Source organism: Carettochelys insculpta, chromosome 2, assembly GCF_033958435.1.
Source record: "Carettochelys insculpta isolate YL-2023 chromosome 2, ASM3395843v1, whole genome shotgun sequence".
Taxonomy (NCBI): Eukaryota; Metazoa; Chordata; order Testudines; family Carettochelyidae; genus Carettochelys; species Carettochelys insculpta.
Genome location: NC_134138.1, coordinates 217684431 through 217704759, shown reverse-complemented (window position 1 = coordinate 217704759; position 20329 = coordinate 217684431). Strand labels below are relative to the sequence as shown.

The following is a 20329-nucleotide window of genomic DNA, read 5'->3' as shown; positions in this document are numbered from 1 at the left end:
CATAAAAATCAGCTTGTTCGTTATCTAGTGATACAGCACAATGCCAATCTGTTAAATGAAAATCAAAATCTAGCCAATTTTTTTCCAAATGAACTCTACCCTAAATTGCTCTGACTGTGGAAACCCATATTGCTCCTCCCACTTACTGCTCCCGCTGCAAGAGCCAGCATGAATTGTATTGAGCCATTACTCAGAGTGATCATGTGTTCATCACTCTATCTGGTTTTCTTAAAGTGGTGTAATCATATAGATTAAGTCCAAAAATGTATGTTTAATTTCGAAAATGGTTTTACAAACTTCACAGTTTAAAAAAAAATGTTTTTAAGTGAATACAGCTTGTGGGATTTTTTGGTGGTTTTAGATTGAAATATTTTTCTTGAATTGGGTCTAATTCTTCCCTTTTATATGCATATGGCTTTTACTGGCTTTAGTTGGAGGTTTGCAGGCATATCTAATCTAAAGATATAAATTAGTCCAGTGTTTGCAACTCAGATATTGGCCGCAATGCGTGCCTCAATGTGAAATTCTCTGTGGCACAGACTATTAACGAAAGTGAGATTAGTCTTTTGTCATTGGCCAAACTGAGTAAAATGCAAAAATAAACCATAACTACATGTGGAGAGGGAAATAAGATTTTCAAATTTCCATTCTTTCCATTTGTCGGTGTCTTTCAATGGGTGGCTAAGCACAGCGAGTGGGACCCACCATGGGACTTCGGCACCGAAGTGCTCCACATCACAATGCCTGACATTTAAGTACCAGAAAATCCACAGAAAACACTCCATGCTTCACAAACCATGCATTAGCAACCTAGACTCCTTATATATAATGAATGGGGAAAGATACGTGTCTTAGGGCAGGCATTCCAAACCTATGGGTCACCACCTAAACATGGGTCATGATTAGATTTATGAAGGGTCACCAGCAGCTTGGAGCTGCATGTGGTTCTTAAAGAAGCTATTTGCATCTCCTTAACGCTGCCACATCCAGCAGCTATCTCTAGCAATAGAGAAGCAATTACACATTATAAAAACAGTTTCTTCACCTTTGATATTTGTAGCCATCCCAGGCAAGCCACTTAATAGACTCTTGGAATGAGTAACTTTCCCCTGGTAACTCCCTTCCTCCCTTTTGCCCCACCTCTGCTTCTGTTCTATGTAACTGATTCGACAGTTTTCATTTTTTTGTTTGTTTCTCCCCACAGCCTGAGTGTGACCACCCCAGGCCCTGTGTGACTCATCCAGACCCTCCAGCCTCTGAGTCTCATCTTCCCAGCCCCGCAGCCTTAGTGTGACCCCGCCCCAGGCCTGACTATGACCCCCAGTCCCCCAACATCCCCAATCCTGAATGTGATCCTCCCAGGTCCTGAGTGTGACCCCCCAGCCCCATGTGACCCCCCCCCCAGCCCCTGAGTGTGACTCACCCAGCCCCTCCAGCCTCTGAGTTTGGGGTTTAAGCTTGGGAAGGTGTGAGCGAGCCATTTGGAGATGAGGGTCTTTCCCTCACTACAACTCAGATCAACTATAATAAAAAAATAATAATAAACTATAATAAATGTAGTGTTATTATTTTATTAATGTATTTTCCCTTTTCCTATGAAATAACTACTAGTAGTAGGTAGTAGGCATCCTTCGATCCCAAGGGATCATGGATTTGCACCCCAGTTGGACTGATTTGAGCAGCATCTTCTGTGGCTGTGCAATCCAATCCGGGAATGGCAGTCCTTTCCGCACTGTGAGCAGCAGTAGGCAGATGTTATTCTGGTATCACGGACACGGATCTTCCTGAGGGCTCTCCTGTCTTCCACTTCCTTCACCAAGGTAATTTCATACACAAGAGCTTCCTTCACTCCCTGTTTCCAGGCATGCCTGTCTGAGGCGAGCGAATGCCAGGTGTTCACACTGATAGAGAGAGCACTGAGGTCATGCTTGCACATGTCCTTGTAGCGTAATTTAAGTCGCCCTTCTGGCCTCTTTCCAGATGCCAATTCGCCAAAGAGGAGGTCCTTCGGTATTCGGCCATCCATCATGCGTGAGACATGGCCCAGCCAGCGCATACGCCTCTGTTTGAGAAGGGTGAATATGGAGGCAGTGCCTGCCTTCTCAAGCACTGCGCTACTGGGGACCTTGTCCTGCCATGAGATACCGAGTATGCGCCTAAGGCAGCGCATGTGGAATGTGTTGAGCCGCTGTTCTTGTTTGGAGCGCAAAGTCCATGTTTCACTGGCGTACAGAAGTGTGCTCAAAACACAGGCTGTGTAGACCTGCACCTTGGTGTGTACAGTGAGCTTATTGTTAGCCCATACTCTCTTCGTCAGCCTGGAGAACGTTGTGGCGGCTTTTCCAATGTGCTTGTTGATCTCGCTATCAAGTGACAAGTTGTCCGAGGTTGTCGAGCCTAGGTACACGAACTCATGTACGACTTCCAGTTCGCAGTCTAGCACGCTGATAGATGGCTTGTTACCCATGTTTTGGCCCATCACCTGGGTCTTCTTTAAGCTGATTGTGAGGCCAAATTCCATGCATGCTTCTGCAAAGTGAGTTATGAGTGACTGCATTTCCTGCTGAGTGTGAGCAGCAACAGCTGCATCGTCAGCAAAAAGGAAGTCCCTTAGACGCTTTGTAAGCACCCTGGTCTTTGCTCTAAGCCTCGACAGTTTGAAGAGGTTGCCGTCTGTTCTCGTGTGGAGACAGATGCCCTCTGTAGCAGTTCCAAAGGCATATTTGAGCAAAACTGCAAAGAAGATGCCGAACAGTGTTGGAGCCAGCACACACCCCTGCTTCACTCCGCTGAGAATCTCAAAGGGTTCGGATGTGGATCCGTCGTATACGACGGTCCCCTTCATGCCTTCATGGAAGGACCTAATAATACTGAGCAGAGTTGGGGGACAGCCGATCTTAGCCAGAATCGCAAACAGACCTTTTCTGCTGATAAGGTCAAATGCCTTGGTCAGGTCGATGAAGGCAATATACAGAGGTTTGTTCTGCTCCCTGCACTTTTCTTGTAGTTGCCTAACAGAGAAAACCATGTCTATGGTGGACCGTTCAGCTCTGAACCCACACTGAGACTCAGGGTAGACTCTCTCTGCAAGAACATTGAGCCTCTTCAGAACAACACATGCAAATAGCTTCACCATGGTACTGAGAAGGGAGATGCCGCGATAGTTGTTACAATCACTTTTGTCACCCTTGTTCTTGTAAACAGTAACAATGTCAGCATCCCTCATATCTTGTGATACGCTGCCTTTTCTCCAGCATTGGCAAAGTATTCCATGCAGCTCTGAAACTAGGGTACCGTTGGCGCATTTGAGGATTTCTGAGGGAATACCGTCCTTCCCTGGGGCTTTTCCAGCAGAGAGTGCTTTTAGCGTGTCGCTGAGTTCCTCCAAGGTGGGATCAGCATTGAGTTCAGTCATGGTGGGCAGAGGCTTGATGGCATTCAGAGCTCTCTCTGTAACTACGGTCTCTCTGGCGTACAACTGTGAGTAGTGTTCCACCCAGTGTTCCATCTGCTTGGTTCCATCTGCTTGGCCGCACATTGACACTGGCAAGACTCGTGACCCTTCAAAAGCATGCGAGTTTGTCCAAGCACTTGAAGAGGCCTTGCCCTGCCCAGACAACACTGATATCAGCAAGAGATGGGAACAATTATAGGACGCTATCTACAATACTGCGATATCTACCTTTGGGAAGAAGACAGTCAAGTCTGCTGATTGGTTTGAAGCCCACACTGAAGTTCTGATGCCCCTGATTCAGAAGAAGAGACAGGCACTGGCTGCATACAGGTCCTCTCCCAGTGAGGTGAACCTGCAGGCACTCTGGTCTGCTCGGAGTCAAGTGCAGCAGGTTGCTCGGCGGTGTGCCAATGATTACTGGCTCCAACTCTGCTCCAAGATTCAGCAGGCCGCGGACACTGGTAACATGTGAATAATGTACAATGGTATCAAGCAGGCCATCAGTCCATTACAAAGAAAGACTGCCCCACTTAAGTCGGCCACAGGTGAGGTCTGGAAGGAAATAACTAATATGAATATATAAACATGAGGGGGCCCAATTTTATATTCTTGCCTCAGGTGCAAAGTTAGCTAGTTACGGCTCTACGCCCCTGCACACCCATGTTTGAATTGCCTTGGGTCACCAAGTCTTACTGAATTGTCAAAATGGGCCCCCATCTGGAAAAGGCTGGGAACTGCTGCCTTAGGGTATGTCTATACTATCCCCCCAATCAACACTCTAAACATCAATCTTCTAGGGTCTGATTTAGCGTGTCTAGTAGACTTAATTTGGCACTGAGCTAGGTGGAGAGGTAGATGTGACAGAGAGTAGGGACAAGGTCCAGAGTGACCTAGACAAATTGGAAGATTGGGCCAAGAGAAATCTGATGAGGTTTAACAAGGACAAAGGCAGAGTCCTGCATGTAGGACAAAAGAATCCCAAACACTGCTACAGACTAGCTAAGCAGCAATTCTGCAGAAAATAACCTGGGCTTTACAGTAGAGAAGAAGATGAACATGAGTTAACAATGTGCCCTTGTAGCTAAGAAGGCTAATGGCATATTGGGCTGCATTAATAGGAACATTGCCAGCAGATCTAGGGAAGTGATTATTCTACTTTATTTGACACTGGTGAGGCCACATCTGCAATATTGTGTCCTGTTCTGCCCCCCCTCCCTTTCAAAAAGGATGTGGATGCATTTGAAAGAGTCCAGTGGAGGGGAACAAAAATGATTAGGGGCTGGAACTCATAATTTATGAGGAGAGGCTGAAGGATTTAAGATTATTTAGTCTACAGAAGAGTGAGGGGGGATTTGATAGCTATCGTCAGCTATGTTAAGGCGGTTCCAAAGAAGATGGAGAGAGACTGTTTTCATGGCGACAGATGACAGAATGGGGATCAATGGTTTCAAGTTGCAGTAGAAGAGATCTAGGTTGCACATTAAGAAAAACTATTTCACTAGGATGGCGATGAAGCACTGGAATAGATTACCTAGAAGATGGTGGAATCTCCATCCCCAGTGGTTTCTGAGTCCCGACTCAACAAAGACCTGACTTAGTTGGGATTGGTCCTGCTTTGAGGTCTCTTTCAACCCTGATTCTGTGACATGCTAAATCCTACATTCAGGGCACTCCTGTACTCCTTGCAGTTGCACTGTGGGGATGGTAACAACATTTGAATCAAGGTATGCCAACTCCAGATACATAATTAACGTGGTGGAGTTGTGTATCCTCATTCAAACTTACCTCCTACTGTGTAGACCCCTCCTGTGAAAGGGAGCCACAAAACCAAGTATTTTAGAGCTTGTCAAATCAGCCAATGGGAGACACCACCCAGCTGAGTGTGTGTCAAAGCCCTAAATCAGGAGATCAGGCCCCTAAACACATTTGAGCCCATGCCTCGGGGCACACCAATCCTTAGCCTAGGCCCCACTTATTCCGTGGAGCCCCAAACCTGCTCAGCCAGCCGCAGAGCCAGGGGACTAATGTGCTGTGCAGGGCTGGATCGACAGCTGGGTTTTGCACAACCTAATGAAGGGTGCGACCCGGCCTCCACCCCCTAGCTCCAAGCCGCCCATGGCCGGGCCAAGCGCCAGCGGCTGCCCCCTGGACAGAACGCACACACCGTCCTTCCCCTGCAGGGACCGGGCCAAGCCTGCGACCCCTCCGCAGCGCGACGCCAGAGTATCACTCCGGGGAACGTGCCAGCACGCTCCCGAACTCCAGGCAAGCCGCCCGGGCCCGGAAGAGTTAAAGGGGCGGGGCCCGAAGGGGGCGGGAGGAGGCGTGCCCGCGCTCCCCGGCTCCAGCTGCTGGTTGGGCGCTCGGCAGAAGCGCGGCCGCCGCTCAGGGCAGCGCTCGCGCGCCATAGTGGCTGCGGCCGCGCGCGCCGTGAGGGAGGCGGGTGAGCGCGTGCGGCTGGAGCACGAGCCGCAGGCGTGCAGGCGCTGCCGCCTCGGCTGTCGGACCCCGAGCGGCCGACTTTGTCGATGGGGCTGAGCCGCGTCCGCTGAGGAGGAGCCGGGCGAGGGCGCCGGGGCCAGCCGGTGAGTGCCGCCCGTCACGCGGCGGGGTCGGCGCGGGGCGCTTGGCGGGCGTCCCTCAGAGAGGGGCGGGGTCCTGTTGCTGCTCTGGCCGCCCTGTGGCGACCCTCGCCCCCCCCCCGGGCTGCTCCGCTCCTCTCCCATGCCCGGCACGGGCGGCGGGAGCGTGGGGGCCAGCCGGCCTCTGCGCTGCCAGGCGGCTCCTGTGCTGGCGGGGGGCGGGGGTCGAGCCGCCCCGGGTGTGAGCCGCTTGCGCGCAGGCCCGCCCCGGCCACGTACCTGCGGGGAACGTGGTGGCGCTGGAGCGAGGATTTGCCCCCTCGGCTGGGCACTGGCCGCTGCCGGGTCCCCAGCCATTTCCTGGCCGCTCGGGATTCTCTGCCACCCCCGTCCCCTTTCGTCTCCTGGAGATTATCCGTTCTCGCCCTGGCCTCCCTCCCCGTGGGTTAGCCCCTTACCCCGGCTTCCCTTCTCCCTCCCCGCTCCATCCCCGCAGGGCTTCTCCTCCGGATTGTCATCCTTCCCGGCGGGGTTGTTCATGATCGCTGCCTCTGCGCGGCTCCCCCCTTTCCCCGAGGAGTTATCTCCCCTCCCTGCTGCAGTCCGCAGTGAGTTAGGGGAAGAGGCATGAGGCTGGCTGGCTGTAGTTGCTCCAGGGCCCTCACCTTGCTAGGTTTTGTACTAGTACTACAGGCTGATAGAAGTATACGATGTGTGTTTTTTGGGGCGGGGGAGGGGAGTGGGAGGATACATGGCAGAGTTAAGGCTGCAGTGTGTGTGCCAAATGCAGGAGGAACTGTCTCGCTTCACCAAAGCTTTAATGCTTTTGATGTTGCTGCTGGTGAGTGCAAAGAAGCTGGCTGCCTGGCATTCTGCTTTATGTATGCAAAGATACCTTGTTGTTGGCTTGTGGAATCTCCTTTCCAATCATTTATTTTTAGTTAGTGTCTGTAGAGAAAATTACTTAGTCTCCAGGTGATAAAAAACCCTGTCAAACACAGTAACACCAACAAGATGCTACATCAATGACATTGCTGTTGTGCAGGGTCACACGTGAACAGAATCATTTCTCTTTTGTTTTTTAAAGCATTTGGTTGATTAAGTGGAGAAAAAGCCAAATACCTTTTGCACCAGCACAGGTGTATGTGTATGGACTAGTACTGCAGTGACACTAATTGAGGGAAAACCAAGTTGGCGCAATAGGGTAGAGGTAAAGGTGACCCTTTATGTATGGCTTCCACTTGGGTCAGACCACTCATCTCTTTTCTCTCCCTAGTTGCTATGGTATAAGGTCATCTTTGCATGAGAACTGTGGAGATTCCTATTTGAGCAGATCAGGGCCCAGGATTACATCCATTAAACTTTCCTTGACTTCACACTGGGAGGCAGAGGGGCCAAGGAAATTGGAGAGAGGTTGGGTGGCTATAAATAGATGTCTAGAGGGGGCTTTGAACAAGCCTTAGTGTGTTTAGTTATGAATACACCATTAAACTGGTTGGTTGTCCATAGGTCGTAATGTTTCCTTTTATTTGTGTTCGACTGGTTGGCTTTTAATACTCTTCAGCGTTCATAGTTTAGCCAACATTTGTCACCAACCTCTTTTTAGAAATGTCTTAGAGAAACTTTACATTTTAAATATAATGTTGATTCATAGTTGGTTTGTGACTACTCTTTCGTACACATTGAAAACAATTTTAAAAGGCTCTTAAAAGACTGTTGACTATAGAGTCTCACTCTGCTTTTATTTCATGCTTGAGCCTCCATATGGAACCACATAAGCATAGATTATTTGAGATCGTGCATTGCTTAGAGATGTCTGCAGTGTCAAAGTACAATGTCATGAATAAGGCTGAACTGTCAGTCGGGGCTTTGGCTTTAATTGGCTCTATTTTAGAGGAGACTCTACAACTCTTAGTTGAAAATCAAGTATCACAAAAATCACTCCCCTGATATCTTATTGGATGTATTGAGCCTTCATCTCCTTTGAATTCAGTATATTTCCATAGGCTTTGTATCCCACTGATAACTGTTGTTTCAGTTTATCTTGTCAAGAACAACATTACATAAAGGTTATTGCCAATTAGATCATAGCAGCTCCTTAAGAGCTGTATTTGTTCTGTTGCCGTACTTGTGGACTATCTGTGCATACCAAAAATTTCTGAAATGATTGAAAAGCTGTTGCAGCATATGTGCAGTAGATCCTCTTCTGAAGAAAATTACAATGTATTTATTTATTTTGCAAACAGCTGATGCAATTATTGTAGGTGATGGATTAACCACCAGAACCTTTTCAATAAAAAAAGATAAATTACCAAAGTGCACAAACCTCAAGGTGTTGGTGAAGATCTAGAAAGGCTGAATCTTTAAAGAAAAATGACTTACAAGAAATTTTGCCTTTAAAAAAATTTACCTTTGGGTTAACTGTATCTCTGGTGGTTTGGAACAGAGCCTGGGTGAGTTTGAAGTATGCACAACTCAGATTTATTCTTGAAGTCCAAAACTAATTATAATAAGATAATATAATAACCTAATCCTAATAATATATGATGCACCCCCAATTATGATTCAGAGTGAAATGTGCCCATATAAGGGTCCGATCTCGCAAAGTTTGAATGCCATTTGCAAGCATCCTGCAGTTCTGTTTGTGGCACGCATCAAAATTCAACTTTGATTACATCCCCATTGTGCTAGGCACTGCACAAATTCAGAGTAGGACCATTCTTGGCCCAAAGAGCTGGCAGCATAAAGAGAGAAGATAGATGTAGAGTGGGAGGGTATACAGGGATGCAGGGATATGGCTTGGCCAAGGTCACAGCAAGAAGGTGGTAGAGCTGGGTCTAGAACCAGTGTGATCAGTCCACTTCCCTGCATCCCATTGCTTCTCTGTACAGGCTTGCTCATTTATATTTCAGTCAAACAGAGAGGTGAGTTTCTTTAATAGTTGAATGTCAGTGGTACCTATATGATCGTAACATTTTTAATTAATGCTATAGTAGTTGGATGTGCATGGGATATGGACTGTTTTTTCCTATGGCTATATCTACCCCTGTCCCCTTCTTCAAAGGGGGTGTGGTAATCAGCCTGAGCAGAGAACACTAATGAAGTGCTGTGATGAGTATGCAGCAGTTCATTAGGCTAATTCTCCCCGCAGCAATTTTGAAGTTGCAAACTGCGAAGTGCTGGCATGTCGTGTAACCGTGGGCACTGCGAAGTGCCCTTAGTCCCTAAAATTTTGCTGCTGTACTGACATATAGGCTATGTCTACCCTAGGCCCCTTCAAAATGTTGGGGCCTGCTGACACTCTGCAGTTTGCCACATCAAAGTTGTCATGGGGAGAATTAGCCTAATGAAGTGCTGCATATTCATCACAGTAGTATTCACTGCTCAGGAGGATTGCTGTGCCCCCTTTGAAGTGTAGGCATAGCCTATATGTAGGTACAGTAGCAAAGGGCTTGTGTGCAAAAGGCTGGGGTTGGGTTGGAGGCCATGTGCAAGTGAGAAGCCCCCCCCCAAAAAAAACCAAAAAACAAAACCTGCAGTGCCCTCACTGACTTGGCCCCAAAGTAAGGAGGAGGAAAAACTCCTCACAGGTGTGGCCTTCAACTGAGAAGCAGAAGACAATAAAAAGACACTTTCCCCTTACTGCCCTTAAGCTCCACCCCAGAGCCTAAGGGGACTGGTGGTAATAGATTTTCTTGAGTGTCCTAGACTCTGAGGTATCCCAAAAATGAGGGGTTCAGTGCGTGGGAAGGGCCTGTCAGGGCTCAGGCCGGGATGGGGTTATGGCACCTGGGCAGGAGGTGGGACATAGGAGAGGGCTGGGGATGAGGGTGAAGGGTCTTGGTGGGACTTGGGGTACAGCAAGGGATGTGTGGGTTCTGGGTGGGAGGGAGAGTACAGGAGTGGGCTGGAAGTGGCAGTGCAGGGTTGGGGAGGGAGGGTAGGTGAGTGGGGTCTGGATGGGAGTGTGTGCAGGAGGGGAGTGGGGGTAGGGTTGTGGGGTCTGGAAGCGGGGTGAAGGAGCAGAGTGGAGGATCTGAGTGGGAGGGAGGTACAGGAACGGAGTGGGTACTGGGTCTGAGGGGGAGGTGCTGGGGGATGGGATACTGGTACCTGCCTGGTTCAGCTCCTGGCATGGGTGATGCAGTTCAGCCAATGAGAGTGGCAGGGGTTGGTGCCTGCAAGGAGCGCTTGTCTGCAGTGCCCATAACTGCTTCCTCCTGTCCCTGCCTCCTCCCTGTCCCTGGCCACGCTGAATTGAGCCCAAGAGGGTTGGTGCTCAGCTTCCGCTGTGGGGAGTCAGGGCTGGAGCACCAGTGCTGGCTTGTGCCAAGGCATGAGCTTCATTTGCAGGATTTGGCCTGTGGGTTGTATGTTTACCACCCCTGCTATAGACTGAATCGGAGATGGGTATAAAATGCAGGAATTTGTTGACTGGCACTAGTGTGTGTTCCACAACTGCCACAGTAGAGAGCAAGTTTTTGTTATTTTACATAAAATACATAGTTTCTAAGGAAGGGATTTGAATGAGGAAAAGGTAGTGGGCCAGTGACCAGTTCAGCAGGAAGTGGGTCTGTCCCACAAAAGCTCAGCACCAAATAAATCAGTTTGTTAGTCTTTGAAGTGCTACATTTCTGCTGCTTTGTTCAGTTCAGAAAGATTGTTCCACGGAATAGGGGATGCCGTAGAAGAGATTGGTATCACTGCGAGAGTTGAAGAGTGTTTGGTATATTAGAGAATAAAGTTGGCTCAATAGGGAGTAGTAGTTACGTAGCATTGAAGGTAAAATGTTTCAATATGTGATGGGAAAGACATCCAGTGGTGGGATTCAAAGGATGTGCATGCACTACTGCTGAGGTAGAATTCCGAGCATGGGTAGACACACTTGTACTAACTACATTGGAACCAGCACACTAAATATAGCAGTATGGCCATTATGGGATGGGTGGCAGCTCAAACTAGCGCCAACTCTTGGCACATATCTAGGCAGCTAGCCTGTGCTGCCATAACCATATTATTGTGTTAGATGTTAGCTCAAGCAGGAAAAAAAAATCGTGTGTTTACCCTTACCAGGAATTACTTTCCAGTTGCTGTGATGACATACCCAACGTGAGGAAAGAAGGCCAGTTAGATGAGATAGCAAGGTGACCTTTGCAGTTGTCTTATGTGAATTGGAAAGGGGCATGGTGATGTGCATCAGGATTGAGAAGGCATAATGTGTTTGAGGGTGTTCTGAATCAGCCTTAGTTATATGAGTAGAACAAAAAACCTGGATTTCCGGAAATCTTGGTGCAGGGTTGTGGAGGAGGAGAAGCAGTAGATTTGGATATGATCTATGGTGTGGGGAAGAGTGAAAAATGACCCCATGATTAAGACCCTGCGTGAGAGGGAAGCTGATGGTGGTGTCAGCAGTGACAGTGGAGCATAGGAATGGTGAGGGAGATGGAGGAAAAGGAGTTTTGGTAGTGGTGATTTCATGGAGATGGGCTGACACGCAGATGTCAATGTACGGGGAATAGACACCAATGGGCTTTGTCTTCACTGACACAGGTGTTTTGTTTTTACTGCAGGATAATTAATTTACATCAACTTTCCTGCTTTAAGCTCCTAAATGGAGACAAGGCATTTGTAGTGTTTACCCAGCATAGTTAAGTGATGTCAAGATTACATTCATGCCAATAGTTGACCTCACATTAAATTTAAAACTACAGTTCCTTTTGCCCCTGCTGTGTTTTTACATCAAGATAGTTAATGCGTGTTGGCTGTCCAGAGGTAACAAACCTCTTTTTGTTAATAGACACAAAATATTAGTTGTTAGTATAGAGATGGTAGCTGAAGCTGATGACAGCTGAAGGAAGCATATATGAGAGGGTGTGTGTGGGTGGGAGAGGCGAGAAACAAGGGGACCAAGAATAAGATTGTAATAACTCTTCAAAAAAGAGACATACTGCTTTTATAGGATAAGTACTTGTACTTTCACAAGCCATATGAAATAATCCAAAATGGTATGGGTAAAAATAGAATTTAAGTTCTTAGAGTTTAAGGTGGAAGGAATTGAGAGAGCACTTCCTTGTAGTTAAATATGGACCATGTACTTTCAAGACCTAATTAAAGAATGACATGTCTAAACCATGAGGGAGGCTGCTAATGTGAAATACTCTATGTAATATAAACAGTTTTAGAGTGACTGCTACTTTTAATGTTGCTTTTGAGATTCTGTTGAAGTGCTATGAAAAGAAAAATATATTTCATTGGAATTAAGTCAGTTGATATCTGATAGCAACACTTGATTGATAAAACTACCAAGGTATGTCTCATTAAAGTAAGCTTATTTTAACTTTACTCATCTGACTCATCTAGCAGTTTTTTTGAACGGCAGGAATGGTATAAGAGTTCTGTATGCTTGCTGGCTGATTATCATCTCTTTTTTCCATAAGTTTTATGAGGCTTAATTTAGCTTTGACTTTTAAGGCTTCTTGCATCTTGCACTGACTGACCTGTCAGTTTCTGCTTTAGTTTAGCTACAAAATCTCAGAGGACCAAATCTTGCTTTAGCTTTTCTGCTAAATTCACTTATCCAGCACCTGGAGACAAATAGTCGATCTCAAATCAGTTTAAACCTTTGCATTATGATAGAGTGCTGCTGATTATGAAGTAAATGAAGACATGCTTCTATTAAAGTGTGCTTGACTGAGAAGCCCAAGAAGAGTGACTGCAGTCAATTTATTGGTTTATAAGTTGTCCTTTTATGGCTATATTGCCACCTTGTGGTCAGATGTGCTTAACAGAATATGTAAAGTGTGACATGAGAATCTAAAGTCCAGGTGCAGGAAAATGTACTAAGCGTAAGGAGCATGATGGGGTGTGGGTGTGTGGGGTGGTTTGTTTGGTTTTTTTTTTTTTTTTTTTGTGGCAAAGCTATCTTTTAAAAGAGAGGAGTTAATTGTACAGTATAGAATGTAGTCATGTCATGGGGCTCTTGTATAGCATCTACTGTCCACTAGAAAAATAAAATAGGAGAGGTGGGGCGTGAGAAATAGTTTTGATTGCCTTATTACTGATACACTATTGTCAGATCTCCAGAAAAGATCTAAATGCAGCCATGTTGATATGTTTATATTTATTTATATGTATATATTCTGATTATAAACAAAGAAGTGCAATTATTCAGTCTTTATCACACCAGCAGGATTCCATGGATTTGAAGAGGTCCCTGACAAATTTTTAGCTTGTCTTAAAGAAACATTGATTAAGTTGTTTGAAACTAATTTTTAGAAAAATCCAATTACTGATAAACCTTTAAATGGTGTCTTTGCTTAAACTTCCTTCAGATAACTTAAAATTTTCCTGATTTTCTGTTAATGTTTAATGAGACCTTTTCAACATGAAAAGCTAACTTGGGGTGGCCAACATGCAACTCTTGAGCTTCGTGAGGCTCTTTGAACAAAGAAATGCGGCTCCTGCTCAGAGCCATGCGACAGGAGTGCTTTCCGCCACTTTGCACATGCCCCCAGCACTTGGAGGGAGAAGCACGTGGAGGTGGCGGTGGTGCTGGCTCTGGTGAGTCACTGGCATTGGGTTAGAGCGGGTGTGGCAGGGGAAGAGGGAGGGTGGCTGGGGGTGCCTGGCTCTGAGGGAGGAGAGGGCAATGAGCCATGTATTGTACAAAAAAAAAATTATACATGGTTCTTTGCACTGTTCCAACATCTATTTTGGCTCTCAGGCTCTAAATGGTTGACCACTGCTGCACTAATTGCTTATACAGCAGAATCAGTGATGCTAATGGTACACAAGCTGCAGTCAAATATACAAATGGTCGGATAGAAAAACTAGAGAAATACTTCCTAGCAAATCTAGGTTACAGTAATCTTGGCTGTTACTTGTAACTAGGCATAGTGTTACACAGATATGACTTAACTCTGTGTCCAATACGTGTAACAATATCAGTCTGTACTTTTGCCATCCATGGTGGTTGAAATGCAGGGGGAAAAAGGAAATTGCCCACTTGAGTGGGCAGTCTTGGAGCATTAGAGGAGGGCACTCTTTCTTTATGTAGAATTTTGTTTGTCAGTTTCTATTCCTTCTGGCTGCAAAAAATACTCGTAGTATGATCTTCCTCAGCATTCAGATAGGCAGCTTCTGCAGCTTCTTGCTGATCGCAGCTTTGCTAAGCTACAGCAGAATAAAATGAACCACACTCACTTGGCTCAATTAATTTTTGACAAGGTTTTTAAACTGCCATCATCACCAGTAGCATTTGAGCACTTCCAGAAAATCATGCTGTTTACTCTACAGGCGCTGCAGGGGCACAGAAGTGGGTGTCTCTACCCATGCTGCTGTAACATTGTAGTGTAGACACTTCTTGCAAAGCTTTTTTTCCCCCATCTCTCTGAGTGGCAGTAGCTAGATCAACAGAATTTTTTTCATCAACCTAGCTACATCTTCATGGGGCTTAGGTCAGCATAGAGGCAGTGCTCAGTAGTGTAAATTTTTCATGTCCCTGATTGTCGTAGCTACATTGACCTAATTTTTAAGAGTAGACCAGACATAAGGGATGTGACGAAAACTTTTCATGCATGTACTTCTCTCAGGGGAAAACTGACTGTCTTTAGTATGTCACATCGGATTTAAAAAAATGCTCTTAAATAAAAAATCAAGTGGGGAGTTTGTGATATTTAATGTGAGTGTAAGTTCCCATGAGAATTTTTATGTGGCTGGTACACAGATGATATTTAAAATTAAAGTGGATTCATTGTGCCTGAGGAATGGAATTCTATTTCATGGTTTTAATTCTGGAGCTTCAGGCAGCCTTTTGGGTATGTGGGGTCCAGTTCCTTCAGTGCCTTGAAAATGAAGAAAACTTTTTGACTTGCCAGCCTATAGGTTTCTAGGTAGAAAATAGAAGACAGTTTGGTGTGATGAGTTTATAGTAGCCTTTGGAAGTAAGATGATATGACCCATTTGATGTTTCCCAAGGACTGATGGTAATGCTGTAGTCACCTTGATTGTTAAGAATCCTGTGGGCAGCAGGGCATGTTCAGGTTTGAGGCCTGTCAAATTCACACTACAACTTGGTAAATTTCACAGTCAGAGGATTTTAAAAAAACTTGTACTTCAAAAATCTTGCATTTCATATTTTCAGGTTTAAATATGAAATGTTAGTGTTATAGCTGGGGGCAGAGGGTCTGGCTCCAAAAAGGGGTCATGTGGGGAGCGGGAGCCAAAGTATTGCCAGTACTTCTGCGCTGCTTGTGCTGCCTTCAGAGAGAGGCAGCTGCAGAGTGGTGGCTGTTGGCTGGGAGTTCAGGTCTGGAGGATGGTGGTATGGTATCATATTGCCAAACTTACTACTGTGCTGCGTCAGAAGGTTGGTCTGACCTGGCTCTGGGAGCAGCCTGTGGAAGGAAGAGAGGAAGGCTTGTTGCGCTACAACTCTGCTGGAGCAGCTGGAGCCTGGCACGCAGTAGGAGCCCCCATCCCTGCTCCTCCCCATTGCTTAGAGGGTAAAAGGGCCTTGGGCTGGCTGTGTGTGCAAGTCGGGGTAACTACCCACCCTTGGCAATCACCATCTGTAAAGGTAGCCTGGTCCCCTCCCAAAACAGTGACAACTCCCCATACTATGCCATCCTTATTTCTGTGTTGCTGTTGGTGGTGGTACTGTTTTCAGAGCTGCGTGACTGCCTAGCAGTCACTGCTTTTGGGCCACCAAGCACACACAAACAAGAACAGTATACTGCAACTGACCTACAACAGTCAGATTCCATTGTCTGTGACATCTTTTTCACAGCCATGAATTTGATAAAACCATACTCCTTGTTCCTGCTTCCTGGGTTGGGGGGAAATGTATGAGGTGCAGCAAGGAAAAACTGTGGAGGTCCCAGAAAAGGAGGTTGTGTGAAGGAGTAAAACAGAACTCTGGAAAATGAACAATCTAGTTACTTTTAGGGGCCTAATTCCATACAACAAAAGCTATTCTCTTGCTCTTCTCACCTCCATTTCCACAAATGCAAGATGCAGAGCCCAGGGACAGTACCCTCATGGAAATCCCAGATACTGTAATGAAAGAGCAGCTGGCTATTGCTTTTGGACCTCTTGGGGAGTGTGTTGCTGGTGTTGAGGCACATCTGGCTAATAGGGTTATTACATGGTGCCTGAAAAATTTATCAGTATAGAAAGGGTTCTTTTTAGAAGCAGAACACTTGATGCAAAACAAATTAAGCTAGAATACTCCCTCTAGTGTTTGAGCGGTGGTATCTAAGTAGTCGTCCTGGGAGTGGTTGTAGGGTGTGGATGCTGTGTGAAGCTATGTAGGTGTTCTGTGGCTAACTTTTTAAAGTTATTTGTTGTGTTTCTTAGGGAAGCCTAATGCATTTTTAAAAAACAAAATGACAAAATATAGAAGGCTTCAGCAAATGTCATGTAACAGGTATGCAAGTGAAATTTGGAAGCCCAGTCCAGCAGTTCTTTCTCCCTGACAAGAAGGGAAGTTAGTACAACCCCACTCACAAAACACATATGTTTATTTTAGCTCTGATCTTCTGAAGAAAACTTTCTGAAGCTTAACACAACACACAAATATAAATAAACGGATATTTTTGTCAGGTTCACAACCTACCTTAAGGTTCTGAGTAGCAAGCCAGTTTTCACTCTTCTGCCATAAGAAAACTGAGCAACAGGAGTAGAGCAGTGAAGTTGTGTGGAGATTTAAAGAAGTCAATGCGTTCAGGCAAATTGGTGTGTGTGGGGTGGGGTGGGTGTGGAATGAGGGGCTCAAAGCAGAAGCTGGGTGAAGACATATAGGGTATCTGTTGTTCTAAACCCTCAGCAGTTATGAAGCTGTGGAGTTGGTGGTAGAACAGAAAATGTATTTCCAGCAGTTGTGGGCTTCAAACTAATCATGCACACCTACTTAAGCAGCAGTTGACAGAAAAAAATTGAACCCTTCAACAGTAACTGCATCCTGGCAGAAATCCAACAACTCCTATTCTTCCCAGACCCAGTCTGTATTTGATAAAATTGTGATGGCAAAATCTCCTTCTACCGTAGATTCAGTTATGTTGGCAAAAGCACTCCTTAGGGTAGACTACTAAGGTAGGAATTTTTTTTCTTCTTCCCCAAGGTCATTGGAACCCAACTACCTTTCATTTGTCTTCTGTCTAGAAATTTTGAGAACCTGGTAACTTTTATCAGGGACTGATTATTAGGGATTTTTAGTCTGTTAAAAACAAAACAAAAAAAAAAACCCCAAAAATACCGTCCAAAACTTTGCAAGTGCATTTTGTGGGAGTGAAAAAATGGACATGGAAGCTGATGTTGAGCAGCTCAATACCAGGCTATTGGAGAGCCACAGCAATGGACAGTTTGAATCAAGGAAACTGAGGCAGTGCTTTGAGAATGAGAACCAATAAAATATATTTCTGTGGTGCAAACTACAGTGCTTCATTAAACTGAATTTTCCTAGCAAGCACGTGATTCAGGACCTAGGATCTCAGGCAGCAAAGGATTATACTGCCTGTTGTGACAAACCACTCAACCATCCCCTAAAGGGTCCTGTGCTTCTAGATGGCTCATGGTGGGCCTCAGACTTCCCAAAGGCAAGGGACTCCCTTTACCAAGCCGTGTTCATCATAGGGCAGTCTGAATTTGGGGTGGAGGAGATTCCCTTCTCCTCCTGTCTTGAGCTGTTCTAGCCCTACCCCCTTGGTCAGCCCTACCAGGGAGAGTGAAGTGGGGGCAGGGGAATCCAGTCCCACCCACTGCCCTGGACTCCAGCCCCGGGACCCGAGGTAGGGAGGGAACCAGTGGAGCTTTTTGCCCCTGCCCCACAAGAGCTCTCTTTTCCTGGGCCTTTTCACCCCACTGCCTCCTTCTGAGACCTTTTCCTGTGCTGTGCTTGGGTCGGGTCTGGTCTGGTCTCCACACCTCCAGCCTCATTCTCTCAGGCCACCATGCCTCTCCCCTCTTGCTGCCTGGGGGGGAGCCTTTTGTAGAAGCGCCTGAAGGACTTTATTGGTTTCAGGTGCTTTCACTCCAGCCTGATGCTGGCTGACCCCTGATGAACCCCAGCTGCCTAAGCAGCCTGCAGGACTGCGCTCTCTGGGAAGTTGTAAGGGGAACAAAAAGGGGGTTCCTCCAATGCACAAAATGTTCCCCTTCCCCCAGGCACTTGTTAGCTGCAGACTGAGCTGCCACACAGTGTTATGTCTTGCTGCCCCAGTGTTTCAGCTGAACTTTATTCATGTCCTACCAGCTGTCATTCAGATTCCTTGGAGTTCTAATTATTAAAAAATCAACACGCACGTGCTTGATGTGAGGAGGGAGACCAGGGAACAGCAGACCATCAGAGCTATGTATAGGTCCAACTGTCATTTTGAAAGCTGTCCTGGGGGCGGAGTGAACAGGAAACTGAAGTTTTGAAAAGTGTCAGGGAACCTGTGGATAGGGTTGGAGGAGGAAGCATGGAAAACAGTTCTGAATGTGCTGCAAGGGAAGCTGGGCATGCATCTGTTCTGACTGCAGTTACGAGGGAGTTAAACATGTCTGTTTGCATTTCCATTATTTTTATAATTCAGGCAGTGGCATCCTTAACAAGAATCCTATTTTCTTTTCTGTCCTGCCTTTCTGTTTCTCTCCACTCTGTGTTCCCTTTTTTCTGCATCGGAATATTGCAGGATTTCTGGAACATATCCTCCTTCTCATATGGAAGAAGGTCCCCTGAGGGCCTATTGTTTGCACGTTATTGATCCGTTATAGTTTAGCCAACCTCTTCTTAACATACTAAACACTTCTACCTTTCGCACTGCCTATTGGCAAGCAGACATCTTGGCATGTACCACAGGCAATGGTGAGTTTAGCCAGGATGTTCATATTCTCTCTGGTGTAAGTGGCACTACTGCTTTTGAAAGGGTTGAGGTGTTGGTGAGTAGGAGCAACATTTGAAAGCTAGGAATGCTCACTCATCAAGAAGACCCTGGTAAAGATTGGGTTGTCATAAGCTGTTGCTGCAAGTATCTGATCACAGTGATGCTGTTTAGTGTTAGGAAAACAAGACTGAAGAGAAACTGGTGCGTTTTCAGGTTGGTTAAGACTGTAATATACAGGCTGTTTTGATCGTAGGTCTGGAATACTATCTGCTACAAGGTCTTATTTTAATCATTGACAGAAGATGAAGGCTGCCATAAGGAAAGACAGATGACACCACAAACACCATATATTCAAAGTTTATTGGGATTGCTAATTAATGGACTGATGTGTCATGTGGCACCTTAAAGACTAGCAGATTCATTTGGACCACAAGCTTTTGTGGGCAAAGATCTACTTTGTCAGATGCGTGGAGTGGAAATTACAGAGGCAGGCATAAATGTACTAGCATGTGAAAAGAAAGGCTGCTACCTTATCAAAGGGATATAATTTCCATTCCATGTATCTGTTGAAGTGGGTCTTAGCCTACAAAAAGCTTGTGCCCAAATAAATAGTTCTTAAGGTTCCACAGGATTCCATGTTGTATGTTTGGTTACATACTAACGCATCTACCACTCTACTTACACACTGATGTGTTTCAGTGGAGCATAGTTTGTATCCTGTAACTCTCTCTACATCTGACTCTTGCATACTTGTTTGGAGAGATCAAGGTCATACTCTCACATCTGCTCCCCTAACTGGTGGATGCAGAGAACCTGATGTTCCCCCCTGCTAAAGTAATTCTGCGTTTGTGGACAAGGCATGCACTGGGGATCCTCAAGAGCAGGCTTTGCAAGCTGGTAAATTAATCGGTCAAATGACCTACTTGTGGACTTCCATGATCAAATACCGCTGCAGGCATGCCCTGATGTAAACAACTTTTTTTTCCCCTGATTACATCATGGTACCATATGTAAGCAAGCCTGCTTTTTAATATTTTGATCACTCAGGATATTACATGCTGATGCCACCTGTCATGAGGGCAAAGGTGAACTAACTGAAGGCTAGCTAACGTTTTCTAGTGCAGATGTTCGTATTTGTATAAGAGGCTGTCAATGTATGTGGCAGTCTACGAACCACATTAAACAAATGAAAGATATGGGCCTGGCCTCAAACAGCAATCAATCTAAATTGAGGACAGGCAACGCAGAATAGTGGCTGGGCTGCATCAGTGGCTCTCCTTCACCTCAGTGGCCTGCAGGAGACTGTGGCCCACTGGGGTCCACCTGCAGCTCCCTGACCTGTGTGCTTCTCCCCCTGCTCCCACCTCTCGCACACCAGAGCTCTGTACTTACCTGCTCCTTCCCCTCCTTCTCAGCACTTTTGGAGAGCG

General features: G+C 46.1%; 1 protein-coding gene across 1 annotated transcript in view; it reads left to right on the top strand.

Annotated features, from left to right (window-relative positions):
• The first annotated feature begins 5876 nt into the window (after window positions 1–5876).
• The window catches only part of PALS2 (protein associated with LIN7 2, MAGUK p55 family member), a 100131-nt gene continuing 85678 nt past the window's right edge, over window positions 5877–20329 (top strand). The window contains exon 1 of the mRNA XM_074984621.1: window positions 5877–6039. The gene's annotated coding sequence lies outside the window, so the exon portion shown is untranslated. The remainder of the gene's footprint in view (window positions 6040–20329) is intronic.